This window comes from Pygoscelis adeliae, unplaced genomic scaffold, assembly GCF_000699105.1.
Source record: "Pygoscelis adeliae isolate BGI_AS28 unplaced genomic scaffold, ASM69910v1 Scaffold208, whole genome shotgun sequence".
In the NCBI taxonomy this organism is placed as follows: domain Eukaryota; kingdom Metazoa; phylum Chordata; class Aves; order Sphenisciformes; family Spheniscidae; genus Pygoscelis; species Pygoscelis adeliae.
The window spans coordinates 361,655-382,046 of record NW_008825290.1 but is presented as its reverse complement, the minus strand read 5'-3'; positions in this window follow the sequence as shown (position 1 = coordinate 382,046).

Below are 20,392 nucleotides of genomic sequence, written 5' to 3'. Positions count from 1 at the left end.
TGAACTGAAATAAAACTGTCAGTATTCACTATGCTCCCTTAACTCTGCCTTTTAGTGGTCAGGCTTTCCCTTACCATGGTATCTAGGAACTCAATGGTCATTAACAGATACTGTCACTATAATACCCCTGAAGGGAGATGAGCGAATTCCATGCCATTGTATGGATTGGGCACTTAGGCACAGAACAGATTTATCCACTTCCCTAGAGTCAGGAAGCAAGATGACTGCTGCCTGAAGGCTGATATCCAAAATACTCGAGTCCGATCTTCTTTCAGGGATATTTTTCAAAGGTCTTGATCCTGCAGGGGTCTCACACAGCCAGGAGGGCAAGGTTGGGAGCAGAGACTGTGAAGGCACCAAAACCGTGATGCTCACTATGTACTTTTCTGATGGAAGCAGTGGCCTCAATGTCTGCCCCCTTTTCGCCTCCGAAACCTCAAGCTATAGAAGAGCAATGCCTGGCTAGGTAACAGGTACATTGTGGGGACTTGCCTGCCCTTGTCCTTGTGCAAACTGACAGAGCCGTTCCCCTCTCCCAGTAGCTGCCAAGGAGGAGAAAGCTGGTGGCCGCATAGCAGAGCTGTCACCATCACGGCTCACGTTTCCCCACACACCCTGTCCTGCTCAGCAGTTTTTCCATGAACTTATCTGAGCAGCACTCCATGCTTTGTGCTATGAAGATCAAAGACTAGGTGTCCAGAATAAAAAGCTCACAGTTACCATGAGGCCTGTCTCTCAACATGCTGGGAATAGAAATGTGGCAATCAGACTTCAGGATGAAATCATATTGGACATGCTGGCTTAATCTCTAAAATATGAAATTGTAAGGAAAGAATTACAGCTAAAAAGCATTTTACATTTTAGAAAGCTGCTCTGACCCACGCTGGATCAGGAAAGAGAAGGAGAAGAGGGGGGGAAAAAAAGCTTGTGGGATGCAAACGATTATAGCCAGTTGGGTTAGGAAAAAAAAAATCCATCATCAAATAAACAGACTCCTGCTCCTGTACTATTATGCATGATTCTGTTTGGAAAGGAAACAGCTGACTTTGGCTTATTTCAATTCTCAGGATCAGATTATTTGTTATTTGCAAATATCTGGATGTTATTTGCAAATCTCCCCAAAGCTTCATGTATTTTAGCCCAACTCATACATTCATTTCACAATCATGTTTAGGTGGGATACAGTGCAGTATTGAGTTAGCTGCTCTCCCAATACACCTTTATTTAGCCAGTCCATCAGAAAGCAGGAACAATAGTCCATAGATAGCCAGCTGCAAAAGATGAATTACAAGCTGAAAAAATGAAGAAACAAGCAATTTGTGGGTTCCTTGTTGAAAAACATTTGCAATTCAATGAATATTTTCTAATGCACATCCAAGAACAGAGATTCTCACCCTCCTGCGCCGTGGGTTGCAAAAAAACCCTAAAGGTTTTGAAAGTTTTGCGTTATTCCCATGTAATCATGAAGAGAGGACTGGGATGATAATGACAATGATGATGAATGATGCCCCACTTGATGGCACACCTTGAATTTCTTCGTTAACACAAAAGCATGGCAGATTGCTGTAGCGATGTTTGAACTGCATCTTGACTATATGGCAAAACTATCAAAACCAGAGATTAAAGAGACACCTTGCCTGCTTCACTTATCAGTAAAAGTTTGCTCCTTTCATTGTTCGGTGTTGTGTCGGGCAGTAAAAATCCATAAATGTTAGTGTTTCTCAGCTTTCAAATAATCAACATGCTCATTATTTTTGCAGGGTTGTGGGTGTTTACAGATGTCACATCCAGAAAGATTTTTCCTGAAATACTGATAAACCATGTAAACACTGTCACGTGGCAGGTTATGGAGTAAGGTCTCTTACTGCGAGCCTAACCCTGGCCAAGGGGGTGATGGACTGACCCTTGGGCACCTGAGAGCAGCGACAAGGGGAATGACTGGGGTTTTTACGTTCGGTTTCTCACTTTTTCATCAATGCTGACTTCTGATCGCAGGATGATTTATCCAGCCCATCTCCATCTGTCCACCGTGCCTCTTTGCTGAAGCAAACACACACCAGCCAGCGGGACCCGCTTCCCAGCCGCCTCCTTCCCTGCCAGTGCATTAGCACAGCTTTTCTCCCCTTCCTGCTTAAAAACCTGCTCGACCATCCAGGAACGCACCTGCCCTCGGAGTCTGTGGCTGCAGCCCGACCGATTACCCATGAAAACTGCACCATTAGGTTCCTCACGGAGAGGAGGCTGTATTAGAGACACTCAGCGAGGCTCAGTGGGAAACTAAGTTTATTAACAAGAAGCAGGAAGCATCGTGTGTAAGAATATCTCTACACTTGCAGTACCTGGAGGGAACATTATCACTTATCAGCCTAATATTTCACTGCAGTCTTTCTTTCACAGGCTCTCGCTTCCTTCTCCTCACACAATAGCCTAAACATGCTAACAGACAATTTGCAAAATATACCAAAAACGTTGATAATTTGGATGAATTTTCAGGATTTTTCTGACCAGCCTGGTGAGAAGAGAGAAAAGAAAACAAAGGTGAACAGTGAGTGAAACACAATTGGGCTAAAACCTGTGTATTAGGTCAAGAAAGGAAAAAATCTCTGCAGGATTCCAGGGGGAGATTCTATTTTATTGGTGTTTTTATGTACAAATGGAAAGGTTAATAGAAGTTCTGAGCAGAAAGGTTCATGGAAAATTGTCATCTGTATGTGTTTTCTTTTTGAAGTAATAGTTTACAGGAGTCAAGGGAGGGGGTAAAACAGTAAAGGCCAGAGGTAAATTGGAGGTGGAATGGTTTGGAAGAACTTTGACAAAACCACTTAAAATTAGGGAATGCAGCTTTATCAAGACTGAAATGCATTCCTGAATTATGCCAATTTTTGCCCCAGTTTTGTTTTGGAGGAAAGGAAAGGGAAGGGGATGAATGCTAACATTGAAACTACCATTGGGTATAAAATATTTTTATTTTTCTTCTCCAAATTAATTTTCATTTAGATCCATTTTTCTAATTGAAATGACTTAATAGGTTGTCCATAAAATAACAATGAATATCAAAACAAACACTAGAAAGTTTAAATTAATCCTAAATGAATCCCTGGGGTATGTTTTCTTTTGCAAAGAATGATGTAGTTTTCCATGCTTGGTTTTAAGCCAGACTGGAAGCAAAGCTGAAAAGAGACAATGCTGGGCAAAGCACAACTTCCATCGTTTGTCCAGCGATGGTCCCTGTGTGGAGCAAGACAGGAGGAGACAGCTGCTAGGTCTGAGCTCCTCTCCAGTGTGGTCTCAAGAGCAAATTGTTCTCATGTTAAAGGGCTTGTTTTCATTTTGATTTATGTTTTGTTTAACATAATGTCTGTTGTACTGATCAGACCAGAGGTCTGCCTAGCCCAGTATCCTGTTCCAACAGTGGCCAATAGAATGGATTTTCCAGGGAAAGGAGATAAAACCCAATTCCTGGATAGAATGATTTTTCCTATCATATCAACTCAGCCCTGGAAATGAGCCCTGTAGGGTTTTCTTGTTTCATTGTTTTGCACATTATTTAAAAATTGGGATCTAATGGAAAGCCAGCAGCTAATGGAGAAGTTCTGTTGGGCTCTGAGGACTTCAGTGCTGAGGACAAGCAGTTTGGGCAGTCTGGGCATGGTGCTGGTGTATCTGCAAAGCTTTTGGAGCATGGGAAGCGTGAAACTATGGTTCTCTGCACCAGCCTTGTGGTCTGGCTTCAGCCACAGACTCAGCAATTGGGAGTTTGTATGTGGTGGAGGTTGCTGTGCACTGAGAGCCTCCTTGCCATCCTGTCCATGTTCCCAGGATTGACACTAGACCCGTTAGGCTTAATACGCATTGACTTAGTGTGAGCAACAGTAAACTGCAGCATCATCTCTTCCCCCACCGGCACGGGGGCAGAGGATGGCAGTGAGGCTGTCGGAGCTGAGAAGGCTGTTGTCATCTCCAAGCCTGGCAGATCATGCTTCCCTCCCAGGCCTCAACTGGGAGGAATATGATGAATACAGAAACTATTTCTGAAGGAATAAAATTCAGGTGATCCTTAGTGCTGAACTACACCCTGCTCTCCCACAGAGCTGATGCCATGGCAGGGTTTATGAAGTAGATTTCATTGTGGGCTGGAGAAACTAGTGCTCCCATTTTCCTCTTTGGGATGTGATTGATACTTAACCTGCCTTTTAAATCTATAGTCAAACTCTAAACTCTTCTTGCTGTGAACAATTTCCTCCTAACACGGGTGTATTAAGCCTAGAATTGCAGTGAGATGGTCAGGAAAATGTTGTTTTCCTCAGCCAGGAGAGCATTACCCTAGGGTCTGCAAGCAGCACTGCAGGGTTGTTTGTGCTCATGTTTGATAGAGGCATTTACGTGTGACAAGATAACAATCTTAGAAATTAGAAAGAAGCCTTAAAAAGGTCTGCTTTCAGTGGACTTAAGGATGTGACTTGCCAATTCATCGTGATGATGTTCCCTGTGAATGGATACTCATTTTGGAAGCTGTGCGCTATATTTCTAAGATTTTTACGCAATTTCCCAGGATATTGTGTCATATCAGCAGAAATTCAACATTATGTAGCTCTTAAGCAGCAGAATTTGACATTTCCGCTAAGCTTTAAAGAAAGTAGCATTGGTTCTTCTGATCCTGATACTTGCCAATAATTCAGGAAAAGCAGGCTTAGCCAAACTATAGATACAGCAGTTTGCTGCTGGCTAGGTTACTAGCTGAGCTTTTCAATATATTTTCAAGTGGAAACAGGATGTTCTTCAATTAGTTGGCAAACTGAAGCAAGAGGAATGGTGAAATGTTGAGCATAGATATTTCTCTGATCATTATCAGGAGTGCAGGTAGCTGGAAAACCTGTGAGAAATAATGACAGGTTTGCAATTGAGTTTGAACAGAGAACACATTTGAACATGAGAACATAACCACTTTTGTCTTGGAAACATGGAGAGAATTACCATGGAGAGATTAGACAGCCTTGATAGGTGGGTAGGTGGGTAAGTAGAGATAAAGGAATAGAAAGAAATCTGAACAGAAGCAGGAGAGAAATTAGGCTAGTAAAATAAAAAGTGGGTGTAAATGCCATTTCAGGGCTTTCCTCTGTTAGAACTCGGAGCACTTAAAAAAAAAAGACATAAGGGTTTTCTCTACAAGGAGAGCTGGAAAGGCAGGAGGAGAAAAATGGTTACCCAAAAGGCCAGTGCTCAAATTAGGAGCAAGATCAAGACACGCTGGCTGCGTTGCTCAGCCCCACAGTGCTCTACGAGACGGCGTCGAGCACATTTAGAAGATGGGAGCACTCCACAGCAAAACAGGCAAAATATTTCTTTGTGAAACTGCTCTCTGAAAGCCCAACACAGTAACTCATCTGGAGGGAGAGTGGTGGGGAACTGCCACTCTCGACTCACCGCGGAAAGATAAGTTGCTGTGCTCGAAGACGGATCATCCCCCAGCCGTCCATTGCACTTTCTGCCTGAACTGCTGCCGTCTACAGAGAATGTCAAGTCCTTGGGGCCTCGTCTCCCTGCATCTCCCACATGATGTCAAGGGCCTGGCAAACACCTTCCCAATAAATTATTGTTATTGCAAGGAAGGGAACAGGCAGGGAAAGGACTTTGCACAGTGATCCTAGCAACATTCTGCCTCCAGAAAGCACATGTCGTGGGAGAATTTCAAAATGCTTCCAGGAGCCGAGGAGGCAGATGCAAGTTAGAAACCTTTGAAGGAGATGAATAGCAGGAAGCATCTCTAAAAGACCCACAACAGCATTACCGCAGAAAAAACAGCTGCAAAATGAGGTAATGACTCTTCAATATTCTCCAATATGCTGGCAAAGTCCTCTGTGTTTCATCTCACTATCTATCAATGTAGCATTAGAAGATCTTAAAGTGTTTACAAGTGGATGCAGGGTTAGTCCAGTGGCCTCGTGGGGATGCTGACCCTTCTTTCCGCAGGAGGCACAAGGCAAAGGTCATCCTTCTCCATGCACTCAGCAACACAAGAACCAGACCCCACAGCATTTTTTTTTCTCAGAGTCCCCTCCTGGGCACTTACTCTAAAATTGCTTTCTGCCACATATTTCTTTCTCCTCGGATATTAAAAAATAATTAAAGATAAAAAATAAGAACAGAGAAAGGCTGGAGGAGGAGGACAGAGGAGGGGAAAGCCCTGTCTCTCTGTGTCCCTCAAGAGCCGAACAGCATGTACAAAATCATTGCCGCTCAATGCACAAATGACATCCTGATTTGTGAAGGACCTGAGCTGGCTCTCCCAGCGCAGCACGAGCCTCCAGTGCCACCACGTCCTGCTCCACTGCAAGAGGGTGTAATCTGCTGGCATCCAGGGCAGGGTAGAGCCCACCTGGAATGGAAACTTGGTTGGAAAAAAGCTTCAGAGGGGATTGACTCAAGCAAGTGCCTCTTCTTTATATAAAAGAGACCTTTCTGCATGCAGGCAGCAGAAGAATAGATGGAGACCTGTCAAAAAGTGATGCATAGGCAGCTAAGTGAAGCTCAAGCATTCATAAAGAAACAATGTTATCAAAGATGAATAGCTTGAAAACTGCTTTTAGGAACATTTACACAGGGTTTCACCTCCTGGCAACACAGAAACGTCAATGCTGCTCCGGCAAGCTGACTCATAGCAGAGCAGGAGAGCTTTACAGAAGGCTCACGCTATTTTTTAATTCCGCACGAAGGTCTGTGCAGAGGTGTGTGTGTGGAGGGGTGGGGGGTACAGCACCGAGGAATCACCCTAAATTGGCTCAGAGAAGAGTTGTTTTCAGACTCCTTGCCACGCTTTATTAGCGTGGAAATTCAATAATCTCATTAATTACAGAAAATAATGTAAGGTGGATCTGCTGGGCTCCTGAACAATTTGAGCTCTCCTTCTGTGGGTAATTGCCAATGACATGTCTGAGAGAAATATCACAAAGATACATAACAAAGGGCAGCGCAGCTTTACAGCATAGATCTTGTTGCTATGGGAACTTGTCTTTGCTCCTATCCCGGAGCTAGATGATTTATGTATGTGCAAGAGTTCCTTTATTTTAGGGCTTTTGCAAAAGAGAAAAAACCCTATCAGATCTCTATCCACATCTATCTATCCGGTTATCTATCCAGTTATCTAATAATTCTTTCTTTATTATAATTACCTGTCTATTACAATCTTTATCCATTGCCTCATTCTTCCGAATATTGCACTCACTATCTACTTTTGGGGGCCAAGATGTAAGACAAGCTGAGGGAAGAAAAAAACGTGGACATCAGTTACTCTTTGTGCGTGCTGTATGGACGTGACTGCCATTCAGGAGCCGAGGTGAAACAGTCAAGCCGTGTGTCATGAGCCCCTACTGCCCTAGTGATGCTCTCTGTGCCCACATGCAGCAACATGACAAAAGCATCTCCCTTGTTTCTGAAGCGTAAAGGGAATGGTGGAGCAGGAAAAACACTCAGATCTCACTCCCTGTGAATGGTCAGAGAGCACAAGGGTCTCCCACAGCTGTGCTGGGCATTTGAAGGTGGAGTACTAGGAGAAAATGCTGAAAATCCTGAAATGACTCTCCAAAAAATTGAAGCTGGAGCATAACTCCCATTAATAGACCTCTTTGGTCTGTTCATCTTGCATAGCAAGTGTTTGGGTGGCTACCTTGGGTGGCCAGGTGATGTTTGGCTAAAAGGTGGAAATACAGTATCTTAATTCAGAAACAGGCAAATTTGGCTGCAGCTGTTGGCCATCTTTGCATTTCATGACTTGTTAGGCATTTCCCGGTAAGCTCTTGGGTCAAGATATACCTGAATGTAATAGGAGGTCTTTTTTTGTGTGGTGGTGTTTCTGTTAGGGTCATTGGGTGCTCCAGCGGGACTGTATAAACTAACTGTGCATCAATAAGAAACTACCGAAAGCTTCATGGTAAAAAATGAATATCTTGCAATCACCGAAGACCCATCAAAGAAGACATTCAAATTCTGGTGTGCACAAGGATTTAGATGATTTTGAGACACAAAGCTGGTCCTGGGAGTTTCTACCTCTAAATTTATTTCATTCCACATCCCCTCCAGTTATATGAAACTCCTTTAAACGTGTACATGTGTTTGTGTAGAGCATTGAGTGTAACAACTTGCAAGTTCAAGATATGATATGGGAAACCTGGCCAGCAGCCATGTTCAGGTCCAGGTTCATCTTTAAATCAATCAAAACAAGACCCTGAGAAACCACCTGACACCTCTGTTAAGTCACAGCAGTATCTAAAATGCGATCTCACTTTTATTTTGCCACATGCTGTAGCATTACTCAAGGCTATTATTTTACTGGAAGAGTGAACACGATGCATGTGACTTTGTTCACTCCATGGCTGGAAACAATTGTCTTCTTCTAAAATGTATCAGCAAGTCAGTGCTTTAAATTTTTGAAGGAAAAAAAAAATCATGTGAACGACTTGATCTTGAAAAGAAAGAAAGTGAAATTCCATATTTATGAGAGTTTTCTTTTAGCCTGGAAATTCACTGATCAGTGAAACCTCACTTTGCAAGTTCAGGGAGCTGATTACACTCCTGGTCTAATCAGTTCCTTGCTGCATGGAAACCTCCTCCATGTAGACCTCCTGCTTGACTTTTCCCCCCCTAGACCAGCTGTGGTCGAACCATGGCTCTGCCTACTTTGAAATACTGAATCATGAAATGGAAACTGCCTGTGAGGTTACAAACGATGAGACAAGCCTCGTGGTGTTTAAAGCACTCTTTGTAATTTCTTGGGTCCTCATCATGTGGATGGCACACTTGCAGAAACCACTTTCCTAATTCATGTCGAAGATAAAAGTTAATCCCTTGGCACAGCTGATTGACGCTTCATAACAGGGCTCTGCTCCCACCACGAGTCTGTAGCCAAGAGCAGCAGCTCACTCCTCCCCTGCTTCCTCCCTCACCCTGAGTTTCAATTCCTTAAAGCTAATCAATATCCTTATTAATGTTCCAAAATCAATCATCCTAATAAAGCCTGGAGGGAGCTGAAGGGTTGCTATTCAGCACTCACCTTTTATTATCCTGACTGTTTATTTCCCCATTGATAAAACTGTCTAACTTTATGACAGATTACGGGTGAAACTGCAGTACTCAACACACTTGTCAGCCCTAGAGATATGTTGTGTTATTATTACTATTTCGAGAGCCTTTTGCTTACATTCCCTGGTTGTATGGATGCTTTAGAAAGAGTCCCTGGCTTTGGTCTGCTGGAATATGATAGGGAGTGCTGCAGCTCTGTGCTACACATCAAACAGATAATAATCGGTTATATCTATTCAATTATAATATTGCCCTAGGCCATGGCACTTTGTTTATGCAGTAGGCAGTGCTCTGTGATCTGCAGCAAGATTGCAAGATACATGCGGGGTAGATCACCTCGTGGTAATTCACAGCAAATCAGGTGAAGGTGCATTCAGAGGCATGATCCCTAAAGCATCGGGGGAGAATGGCATTTCTCTTTCAGTTAAATCTCTCTTTTCCATACAGAAGTTGTGCCAAGAGCCTGGAAGAAAAAGAGAGAGAAAGACTACAATTCCTTGCAGAAGAGCAGCGTCACGGACGCGTTCCTGCAGAGGCAACTCAGGAGTGGTGGGCACAGGCATGCGTCATGGGAGGGAAGCAGTTGTAAATGCTCCTCAGTCTTCTGAGCACTGCATTCAGTCCCTAGCTGCTGTACGTGTCTACATGTATATTTCAAGGAAATTCAAGCGCGTGGTTGTTTCTTCTTTCCTGGGCTTATTGATCAACCATTTAAGAGCACAGAGTAGGAGAAGAGACTCCAGGTCAGGTTATCGTCTAAGATCATTCCAGCAAGGAGCTGAGATAGGAAGGGAAATGAAAGTCTATAAATGAAATCAGCCTTTCCTAAGTGCCCTCCTTGACCTTGCACGCAGTGTCTGTCCTGGCCAGCAGCCTGCTCTGCTCACCGGCTTGCAGGGAGCCCCTGGCAAGGAGAGCTGGGCTGGGAGCACTGGGGAGGAGGTCTTCGGTTGTGCAGCCTCTCCCTGGTCTGGAACACGTCTCCTCCCTGCCTCCATCTTTAGACGAGAGGGTCTGAAGCTCCAGGGAAAACTCCTTTGGCTACATTTGGAGGAAGGCATCTGAAATGCTTCTCTCTGACAATCCTGGAACAATTTCTGTACCCCGTACAGTAAATCTTTTACCCAAAAGATGGCAAGTGAATGGGGAGATTGACCCTGGAAGGACTGACAGCTAGGCAGACAGAGGCCTTTCTTACTTACTGGGGCCAGAAAAGAAAATGTATCACTTACTTCTTTTCAGTTAACCAGTATTAGACAAGATCATTCACACCAGTCATCAAACTGATAATGAGACAGGCCCCATTTCAGGGAGATTATTGCTTTATTATGGAGGAGGCATTCGGCAGATGTCTTAATTTTACAGAATTCATTTCACATTATCAAGATTTCTGTCTATCTTATTTGATTTAACGTTTGTTAAGAGTGATTTTTCTCTCTCTAATGCTTAAGACCAGTGCAGTCCAATCAAGCAAATTGTCTGTAATTTAAAGAGTTCCTGGGGGATTCATAACAGCAATAGGACCTTTTGGGGTTTCTTCCGAAAAAGAAAAAAAACGCAGAAAATACATCCTGTGCTAATGATTTCTCTCATCGTAGTCTTCTTTTATCCCAGCCTTTCCTGCCAATATGCCCGTATAGCACAATTCCAGATAAATCAGCAATGCAGTGAAAAGTGGCATGAAAGCAGCGTCACAAAAAGAAAAAAAAACTTGATTGAAGTTGTGAGCTAGCGAGAGAAATGTGAGCCCATCCGAATCTGAATTAATTAAAGATTTTATTAGCATCTGATGGCGCCCCAGGGAAAAGTACTTTTTTTTAATCCTCTCTCTGTTTTAAAGGCAAAATACCAAGCAAATGCATTTAAGGGTCATGCCAAAAAAATTTGTTTTTAGGGTGACACAGCTATCATCTGGCTGAACCAAATTACTGGTTATGGTGCAAACAGGGCCAAGCCAGTTGGGTATTTTTCTGTAGCAAGGAACTGGCAGGCCTGTAATGATTGGGAACTCAGCTGAGTAAGAAAATCAGTGCATTTTCAAATTTTACTGTTCTTTTTTTAGTTTTTGCAGTAGAAGGGAGTACTGAAAACTCTGCATAGCTAAATAGCCCCATGCAAGGGTCACATAGCAGCTGGGATCTCCTGTCCCTCCATATCTCATCACATTCAAGCCACCAAAGCAGCCAAGAGGATGAGCCTTCTGCTCTGCCATCCCCTTAGGTACATTGCCTCAGTTGCATGGGGCTGGGGGTCCTGCAGAAACAGCCTAAATTATGGAAAAGGGGGCCCGGGGAGCGCTTGAGGGAGAGGAATTTAAAAAACAGCGGCCCCAAACAGCAGCACGTGTTGCTAGCTCCACCTGAGTGCATCAGAAGCAGAAACACTGCCAGATTTACACAGTGTTTGCCATTGAGCTGTGAAATCCAAGCCCCGCTCCCTGGACATGCTCTGCTGAATTAAGTCAGGAGGCAGGAAGAGGATAACTCCTCCTTCCACCCACCTCTCCCTCCCCTCCCCGTCCCCCTCAGAGCCTGGGCGTTATAACAAGGCATTTTCCTCCCAGGCAGAGAAGAGATTCACCCAGACCCCAAAGGCTATGTGCAAGACATAGACGGCATGCTCACGTGTCAGTAAGTGCTGGCGTTTGCTAGTGCAGCGATGCATTAAGGATAATGACTAGAGCAGATCAGATATTTAAAGAAAACCAACCTATTCATAATTTATTTTTTCAAATAAAAGCATTGGCTCTGTGTTGCAACACTTAGCTGAGTCATTATATGCCATGTTCATAGGTGGCTACCAGTAGAGGTGTCACCAGAGATCTTGCTTAAAGTTCTAGCATAGTCGTCAGCAATCAGGAGGAGCAAGAGACCTGAAACAGTAGAAGGCACTGCATAAGGTGTGGCCTGGTACAAGTCACAGCTTGACTGAGTCATTTCTTGGGAGACTGATTGAGCTTGCAAAGCCTTGGCGAGAGATTTGGCAGCAGGGCATGTTGGGGAGAAGCAAAAAATGAGTGGAACCCATGTGGGGTGTGAAGTAGCAGGTGAAGATGGTCTTTGGGGCAATGGGCTTTCTGGAAAAGGCAGTTTTGGGAGCTGTAAGCAAGGAAACTGCTCAATGCTGACCACGTTTTGGGAACCGGGATTTCAAACATGCTTTGTAGAGAAATAAAATCACTTGTCAAAGAAACACCTGGCTCCATTGTCAAAATCTCCAAAAGAAACAGTTTCCAAGAGACAGATTATTGGCTGACTTCTTGGGCCAAAGCATAGCAATGATCCTATGCAGCCATGCCAGCAGTTGCCAGTCCCTGGGATGTGCAGATTTTAAGCCCTAACAATGATTCATCCAAAAATTTAGTCTTTGACCTTCCTGCTTTAGACACACACTCCAGCAGCAGAGAAGCAGGGGACTATGCTACTTCAGAAAGCCCTTCTTCAAAACATTTCCCTCAAAAATCCAACTCCTGCACTGTGTTTGAGAGCCTGATGGCGTGAATGATCCTGGCTTGGTGCAAGAGCCCTAGCACCCCATGAGAGGGATGCTGATAGCGGCTGGGGCAAAGAACCACTGTTCCTCTAAGGATGAGAAACGTGTTTCCCAGTCTGGCCCGGGTGGATGGGACTTGTGGCAGGCACAAAAGGGAGGATTAAAAAGGCTGATCTGTTTGAAATAAGTAATCCAGGCTTTTATGTAGACTCCATAGGAGGAGATGGAAGCTTCGACGGGGAACTCCCCGCAACAAACCCTTTCCCATTACTTCTTTTCTGCATTTCATGCACTTAATTATTTTGATAATAAACACACATGATATCAGGAGAAGCAAAAAATAAATAAATAAAGACCAGAAAAGTTAATTTTGGTTCAAGAAGCCTTAAAGTGAATGCTAAGATGTGAGTCGTCTTGTTTTAACATGCGAGTAGCCAGGACGGTAAATGAGTCATCATGCTTTTGCTGAACATCTTCATTGCTTTAGTTTCAGTGGGCCTATGGACTGCTTGAAGAAGGAGTTTTGCAAACAACAGAGCCATGTCCCAGCACTTGTCTCAACAGACACTGACGGAGGTGTTCTTCGCTGTGGGTACCTCTCTTAATGCCAGGATGGCTGGGCACATATAACAGCATTTTTCTTCGGGGTCCCAGGTGGCCACAGTAAGCAGCTCCCATGCTGGCTGGGAGAAGGTATCTCTGGGGGACAGAGCAGTAGTATCCCGATTTTACAGCTTAAAAGCTGAGATACAGTTTGTTTGTCTAATTTGAGGCAAAGCAAGAAAGCTATGGCAAGACTGGGGAGCGCCCTCAGATCCCAGCCCCAGACAGATGGCCAAGCCAGCAGCACCACTGTTCTTTCACTCTGAACTTTCAGCAGCGGAGAAGCATAAAATGAATTTACTTCTGCATATGAGCAGATGTTGGAAGGGAGATTTGTTTTCCTGTTCTTTTTGCAGTATCTGCCTAGCTCTGCTGGAGGCTGAGTAAATGAGATAAAATGCTGAGCCAAAGCTGCAACACCCACTGATGCAAATTTTTCTTGGCCAGTGCTCATGGCCACCTTCATTTTCTGCAGACAAGGGAGTGTCTGGTGCTCAGACACTAGAAAACCATGAGTTTGCTTCAGAGCCTGATAATTTCCCACAGCCCAGCCTACACATAACAAGGGATCAGCCAACCAACAAATGATTTTCTAAACTTTCAACACAGATGGCCTCTCAGAAGAGGATGGGATACAGTTCTGTCTTCGTCCTGAGCTTGGTGGCCTGGTGACCTTCAGTTATTCTGAAAAGCAAAACTCCTTCTTGCAGAACTAGCAGCAAGGCCATCCCTATGGGATAATGCAACAGTCACTCACTTTCACATTCTCAGCTTCGTATTAGATTGCAACACAGACCCCATTGACAGACAAATTAGCCAAGTCAACAGTTGAAGGATTCTCACTGCTAATGATCTCTGGTCCATGAAGGCAAACCTAAAGACTTTAGGCTATACAAAACCATTGCAGATGAGGAACCCAGCTGTTGATACAGCTGGCATCAATAAAGCATTTGTAATGTAGAGTCCAAAAGAGATCTGTGTATAAAGCACACTGCTATTGAGAAATCATGTAAGTCAAGGGCTGTGCTGTTTATGTAAACTTGGTAGTGAAATCTCCCTCAGCCCTCTGCTGTACAGACAGCCCAGCCTACCAGGACTGAAGAGGTTGCAAATGCACACTTGGTAATGCACAAGGTTCCCTCCAGCAGGGATAACGCTGTGGGATTACAGCCACATGGAAGGTAACAGCCACAGGGAGGAATAGAAGATGATGGTAAAAGCAGGATCCTAAAAAAAAGCAGACCTACCCTGGGCAGGGAAGCAGGAACAGATCCAGGACGCTAACTTAAGGGTATGTGAATCTTCAGCGCATATAGTAAAAAAAAAGTGTGGGAGCTTTCTCAGAAAATGGGTCTCAAACATTTTCAGAGCAATGCCTGCAGTGTATGAGGAGGGGGGCTGTAAGTTCATTCCTCCCCAGCTGAGCTCGGGGCTCCACCACTGCTATCAGGGCACCTCCAGGGAAGGGACCACTTGGGTCCCAGGACCCTGTCCAAATACTTCAGCTTCACTGCATAGCTGAGATGCTAAAGGACTCTTCTGGGAAATGCCTTGCATAAATGAGCTTGACCAGACTGGAGTAAGTTATAGACCCAAGGAGTGGAGTGAGGGAAACTCAAACAGGAATCAGCTCCCCTGGGTAGGAACCAAGGAAAGCCGGAGGTGTGCCAGTCCAAAGGGCAAGGCAAGGGCACAGTCAAAAAACAGAAGAAAGGGAGATAGTTGGAGTCCAAGAAAACAGTTTGTAAGGTCAGGTGGTGGCTGTGGGAAGGTTAAGAGAGGAAAGGATCAGGTCTCGAACAGGGCTGGAGGAGGCAGAGATTGGATACTGGTTTACAGGGAAATTAGCGCGCTGGGGGCAAAATAGTCTTAGGCACACGAGTCTAAAGAAACACTGTGCCAACAGCTTTTTTAGGCAGTAGAAGTGCTGAAATGGATGCTAGAAAGCCTGTCTCCTCCAGGCTGGTGTGACTGTGTGCTTGCTGTTGTTTGACCTGCTCCCACCTGGGACCGGTGAGGCTGTCTTGCACTGTAAGACTGAATCAGGCCCAGCAACATTTACTTGCTCCGTACAGAGAAGGGATTTTTGAAGATTGATTAGCTAATATTTGCACAGAGCTTTAAACATGTCAAGGGGTTGGTTTAACTAGGATTTTCACTGCTGTACAGTGATCTGCAGGTAAAAAAAAGAGGCAGAATATGTTGGCAAACAGGGTCATAGCTTGCTGGGTTACAGAGCTGGAACTGTCCTCTTATCCAGCTTTGTAGGAAGAGTCTACAATGAAACTGAAATGTCTCTTCAAGACCTCACTCTTCAGGTCACAAAGCAGGCTTGCTACATCTTTGGAAACAGCCAAAGCTTTCTGGGGGCTGCAGGACCTAGGACACAGTGAGTCTGGTTCAGAAGTGATGTTGGAGGAGCTATACCAGGGCTTTCTGGTCTCTGTAATGTGGATGCTAACCCCACACAAGCTGTTGCAACCTGGTACATAGGCAGCGTCCTGTGCACACATGGATGGGAGGGAGCTGTTACTGCTGATGGTTGTACGGTATTTAGGAAGAGATGCAGAAAGAGCCATAAGAAAGTTTCAGGGCTGTTCACCACCCTTGTACTGGCCAGACTGGACCTTCTCGGCTCTCACTGAAAGCCTGTTTTCTCCTGCCTTTCCCCTCTCCCCCTTCCACAGCCTCCTTCAGCGTTGCTCTTCAGATCCCCTCCTCACTGCTTTCCTCCTGGGGCAAAAATCCCTCTTGAGGACTGGCATGGAGGCAGCCCTTGCTCAGCCACCGCAGGATTGCATGAGGAAGGGCTCATTGCCTGTCCCCCCAGCAGTCCGCCTTCCCTGGGGACCTCCCTGAGCTGTTACCTGGACGGGTCTGCATTATGCCTTGCCCACCTGCTCCACGGCTATCAAGCCAGAGACGGATGTTGCTGAACAGGACAGGAATCCCTCAGGCAGCAGTTGTCACAGCTAATGCCTGCTTTGTTATGGAATTAATTACCCTTCACCTTCCATAAAAATGAGGAACCCCTTACTGCCCGCTGGTAATTGGGAAAGTGGGCCAGGTTTCATGATAAACAGTAATGTCTGTGTCTTAAAGCAGAAATTATCACAATAAAAGAGGCAGTGGGTGGTCTTCCAGGATGGTATATGCATTTCCCTTGCCTCTGGGGTGATGCACTGGTCTGCCCTACACACCCACGGCATGGTTCCATACCAATGCTGCAGCTCACAGCTGTGGCGAGCAGACAGTGCGGGGGCAGAGCACAGCAATATTGGGCTTTTAAAAGCTTGTTGGCGGTCTTTTTCCACGGAAAAGTCAGGTACCTGACCCGGGGGCTCTGCCATCTGTCTCCATGCTGACAAACCCTCCTGCAACCACCTGAACTTCAAAGTTTGGTGGGAGCCAAATTACTTCCCAGTGCTTCCCAGAGGGACTAGACTAGTTAAGAGGAGAGATGTCAGTGCTGTCATGGGAGGGCGTGGAGTATATCTCACAGGGGACTCCTTAGCAGGGAAAAAGAGAGGGAAATCTGGGCCTTTCTGTCTACAGGAAGATATGCTGAGTATCCACTTCATCCCCTTGTCATCAGAGGGAAGAAGGGGTAAAGGAGAGAGAAACAAAGCTGGTAATTAGCTTCCTTGGGTATCCCAAGATGATTGCAGTTCAAAGTATTTGGTCAAGACCTTGCTGCACGCTTTCTCGCTGTACTAGACAGAGCGAAAGAGGACAAATGAGTGAGAAAACAAGGAAACCGGAGAGTTCGTCTCATTGTTAATTAAGTGTCTCGTGCTTAGAGGAGCAATTTCTCCAGCTGCCTCTGGGTGGAAGAGGCACTTGTGAGCATTAGGAGAGAATCCTGTAGGTAGCATCTTAATAAAGCCAACACACTGCATCAAGGAAAAGGAACAATGAGGAAAGAAAAACAAAAAGAAGAAATTAAGCTTAGTGTCTCACTTGCAAGGCTAGAAACTGGCCCAGAAACTCCAGTAAAGCTGGTTGGGCGAGGGCTCCATTTCCATGGGAGACAGCTGACAGGAGATGTCTGGCCAGGCAATGAAATCAGTTTCCCTAGAAATCACAGAAAAGCTGTTCCACCTTCCCCCCCCCAAAAAAAAAAAAAAAAAAAATCTGACTGCTCCTGGCTTTGCCTTTGAAGGCAGATGTTCACAGTGCAGTGTAAGGGGTTAACCCTCCAGTGCTCCTCTGTGGTGACAGCACTGTGCTCTACCCACTGCTGGGAAAACGCTGTGACAGAAGAGGACCTCCGAACAGCACTGCTCTTGCTGGATGGTTGAGTGCCTGGGAGCTGAGGGCTGGGAACCGGTGTTGTCTGGTGATCCCTAAAGGAAATCCACGGGCTGTCATGGGCTGAGTTTTGGCTGCCCTGCAGTGAATGACATCAGTCTTTTGAAACTATGTTGGTGAGAGCCTGTGGAAGGCACAGTGCCCTCCCCAGGGACGGCCGTAGCCAGTGCCACTCCTCCACTGGCATGAGGAAGCATTGTATTAGGTTTTTTAGAGGCAGCCCCACAAGGGTATTGACCTGCCTGACTCCCACATAGGTGCTGAGCACTTGTGCAAATCAGTGGAAATTCAGGACGTTGTTGCCCTTATGAGGTAATGCCCTTACTGCTCGTGACAGCTCGTAGCCTCGGTTGCCCCACTGTGCACTGGAAAGGGGTACAGCTCCCTGCTCCTCTTCAGTCTGGGTAATTATGTGCTACCGTGGGGCAGGATTAAAAATACTGATGAACATGTGGAGATATTGTTACTCTGTTCCTCCCAGACCTGACCTGGGTAGGAAATCTGAGTGCTGAACCAGTTGTGAATTCTCTCCTATACTGTCTGCTAGAGAGCAGGAGCTGATGTCAAGTAAACAGAGGGAGGATGTCTGTAAATTAAGGGAACACTGAGAAATGTTTTAATACAGAATAACAGAAATTGCCTTCTCCTTCATAAACCATCCTAAGATGTGTAACTCACAATGTGTGATAGAGACAGGTACAAATGCCTCTGTGCACTCTGTTTTATAAGTGGCTCTGTAACAGGTGTTATCATTTTGTCTGCTCAGTATTTTAACATCATTCATTTGTGCCATTGCAACGTGGCACAACAACGCATCTTAGAAGAATTCACTGGGAAGAAGCAATTGCTATGAATCACATCGTATTGTCATTATGAATAAAGTACATCTACACGCTGTGCCTTCAAGGAAAGCGTGGAAGAGACGTGCTCACCATTCAGCTTCTCACGGACCCGCATTTACTTTTCTCCTTTCATTTCAGTTGTTCTCAATCTGCCCCTGCACAAATAATCACATCCCAAGACTCAAAGGGTTTTTTTTGCCTCCCTTTTATTCTTTCTTTTCTTTGTTTACCGGTTGCGAAGGCTGGCTGACCATGACTGGTGGGCTTTCTGGAACAAAGAGTAGAGCTAGCTAGCGCTTGTAGATGGATGCTTTTGTGATTGACTTTAACAGAATCACAGAGAAAGTCAGGTTGGATAGCATCTCTGGAGGTTGCCTAGTCCCACCCCTGCTCAAAGCAGGGCTAACCTGCTCGCTACCGACTTTCTAGTATGTCAGCCTGGGAAATCGAAATCTTCAGGGACTTAGAAAAGATGAGAAGAAGAGGGAAAATCAGAAGAGCCCTTCACACGCAGCAGCATGAAGGTCAGGCTACTGTCCTTAGATTTGCGTATGCTGATCCTGTCTCTGTCTGGTTCACAGCAATATAGAATATGTATTTACTGATTAATTAATGAATTAATTAATTTATAGAAATCCCAAACCAAGAAATGCTGCTTTCACCCAGAGTAGGAATATGACCTTGAGACTGCGAGAGCCTCAACTTTCAAGCCCCGGCCATCTCTTTTTTCAGCATGAATCCTGGTTTCTCAGCGCTCGGATTTTAGTCAGAAAACAAATGTTTTGTCCCAGTTCCATTTCTGAAACACATGTCTCCCATACTTTGAGTTTTCTCTGTCACAATTGGGAAAAATACCCAAAACAGAAAGGAAAAGACAATTTTCAAACCTCAGAAGTTGGCACAAAATGCAATTGCTATTTTCTCCTCCACTTTCACTTTCTTAAGTCATTGTTCTGAGAGATCTTCCTGATATTTTTTATTTCTCTCCCCCCTTCCTATTTAATTTTCAATCTGGTCTCTCTCTCTCTCTCTCTCACAATTCTGCCTGGCTGCTATCCAACAGGCCTGTCCAGTTTCTCCTTGTACAAGCATATAACACAAAAGAATACAAAGAAGACTGGAAATGCAATTATAAAACTGTCTCTTCCTCCCAGGCACAGTTTTTTAGACAGCAGCCTCCCTTTCAGCGCAGTTGGAAGGAAAAAAAATAGTAACTAGAACCCTTCCGAGCAATGTCATTATTTATTCTGGATGAAATGTCCTGCAGGAAACTTTAATTAGACCACATGTATGATAAACTAACAGAACAGGCTGAAGGAAAAAAATTAAACAAATAAAAAGGGTAATGGTGCAATTACCTATATTCCTTAAAGGCGTAACTCTTGGAGGTGAGCCCAGTTTATTCAGAGTTCAGGAGCTGAAACTGGGACACGCACATTGAGGTTGAATATAGTGCACACACACACACACACACATGCACATGCATAAAGTTTTCACTGAAATAGTTTTTCACTGGATATTTGGGCTTTTCAACTAAAAGAAAATACTGGAAAATACCTCCTCACAAACAAGAACTGTCTGCGAAAGCAAAATTCTGGGGTATTCAGTTAGTACAAGAAAAGCTTCATAGTTATGTGGAAGAAAATCTCCTCTGCCAGAGCCGCTGTAAGATATACATGCATGTCTTTGTGCGTGTGCGAGTTTGTGTGTGTGTGCATGTGTGCGTATATGCGTATCGATACGTGTACGGGCATATGTGTATCTGTACAATGGAGTATTTATTTTATGAAAAAACTTTTTAAACTGTCAGCTAAATTGCTTAATTGCAGAAAAGTAGGCAAAAAATTTGTCATAAGATCAGCACTGTCTGAAAATACAGTATCAGCAATTAAAAGAAATAGCCAACCCACCAACTGCTGAGCGGCAATCTATAATCCATGTTGCAACATTCTGCTGATGCCTTGTGCATCCTTCTCCAATACTCATAATACAAAAAAAATATCATTTCAGACCTCAGGTGAGTATCCCTCAAGTGTTCCCTTCTTAAATGGTAATATTTATAAGCAAAT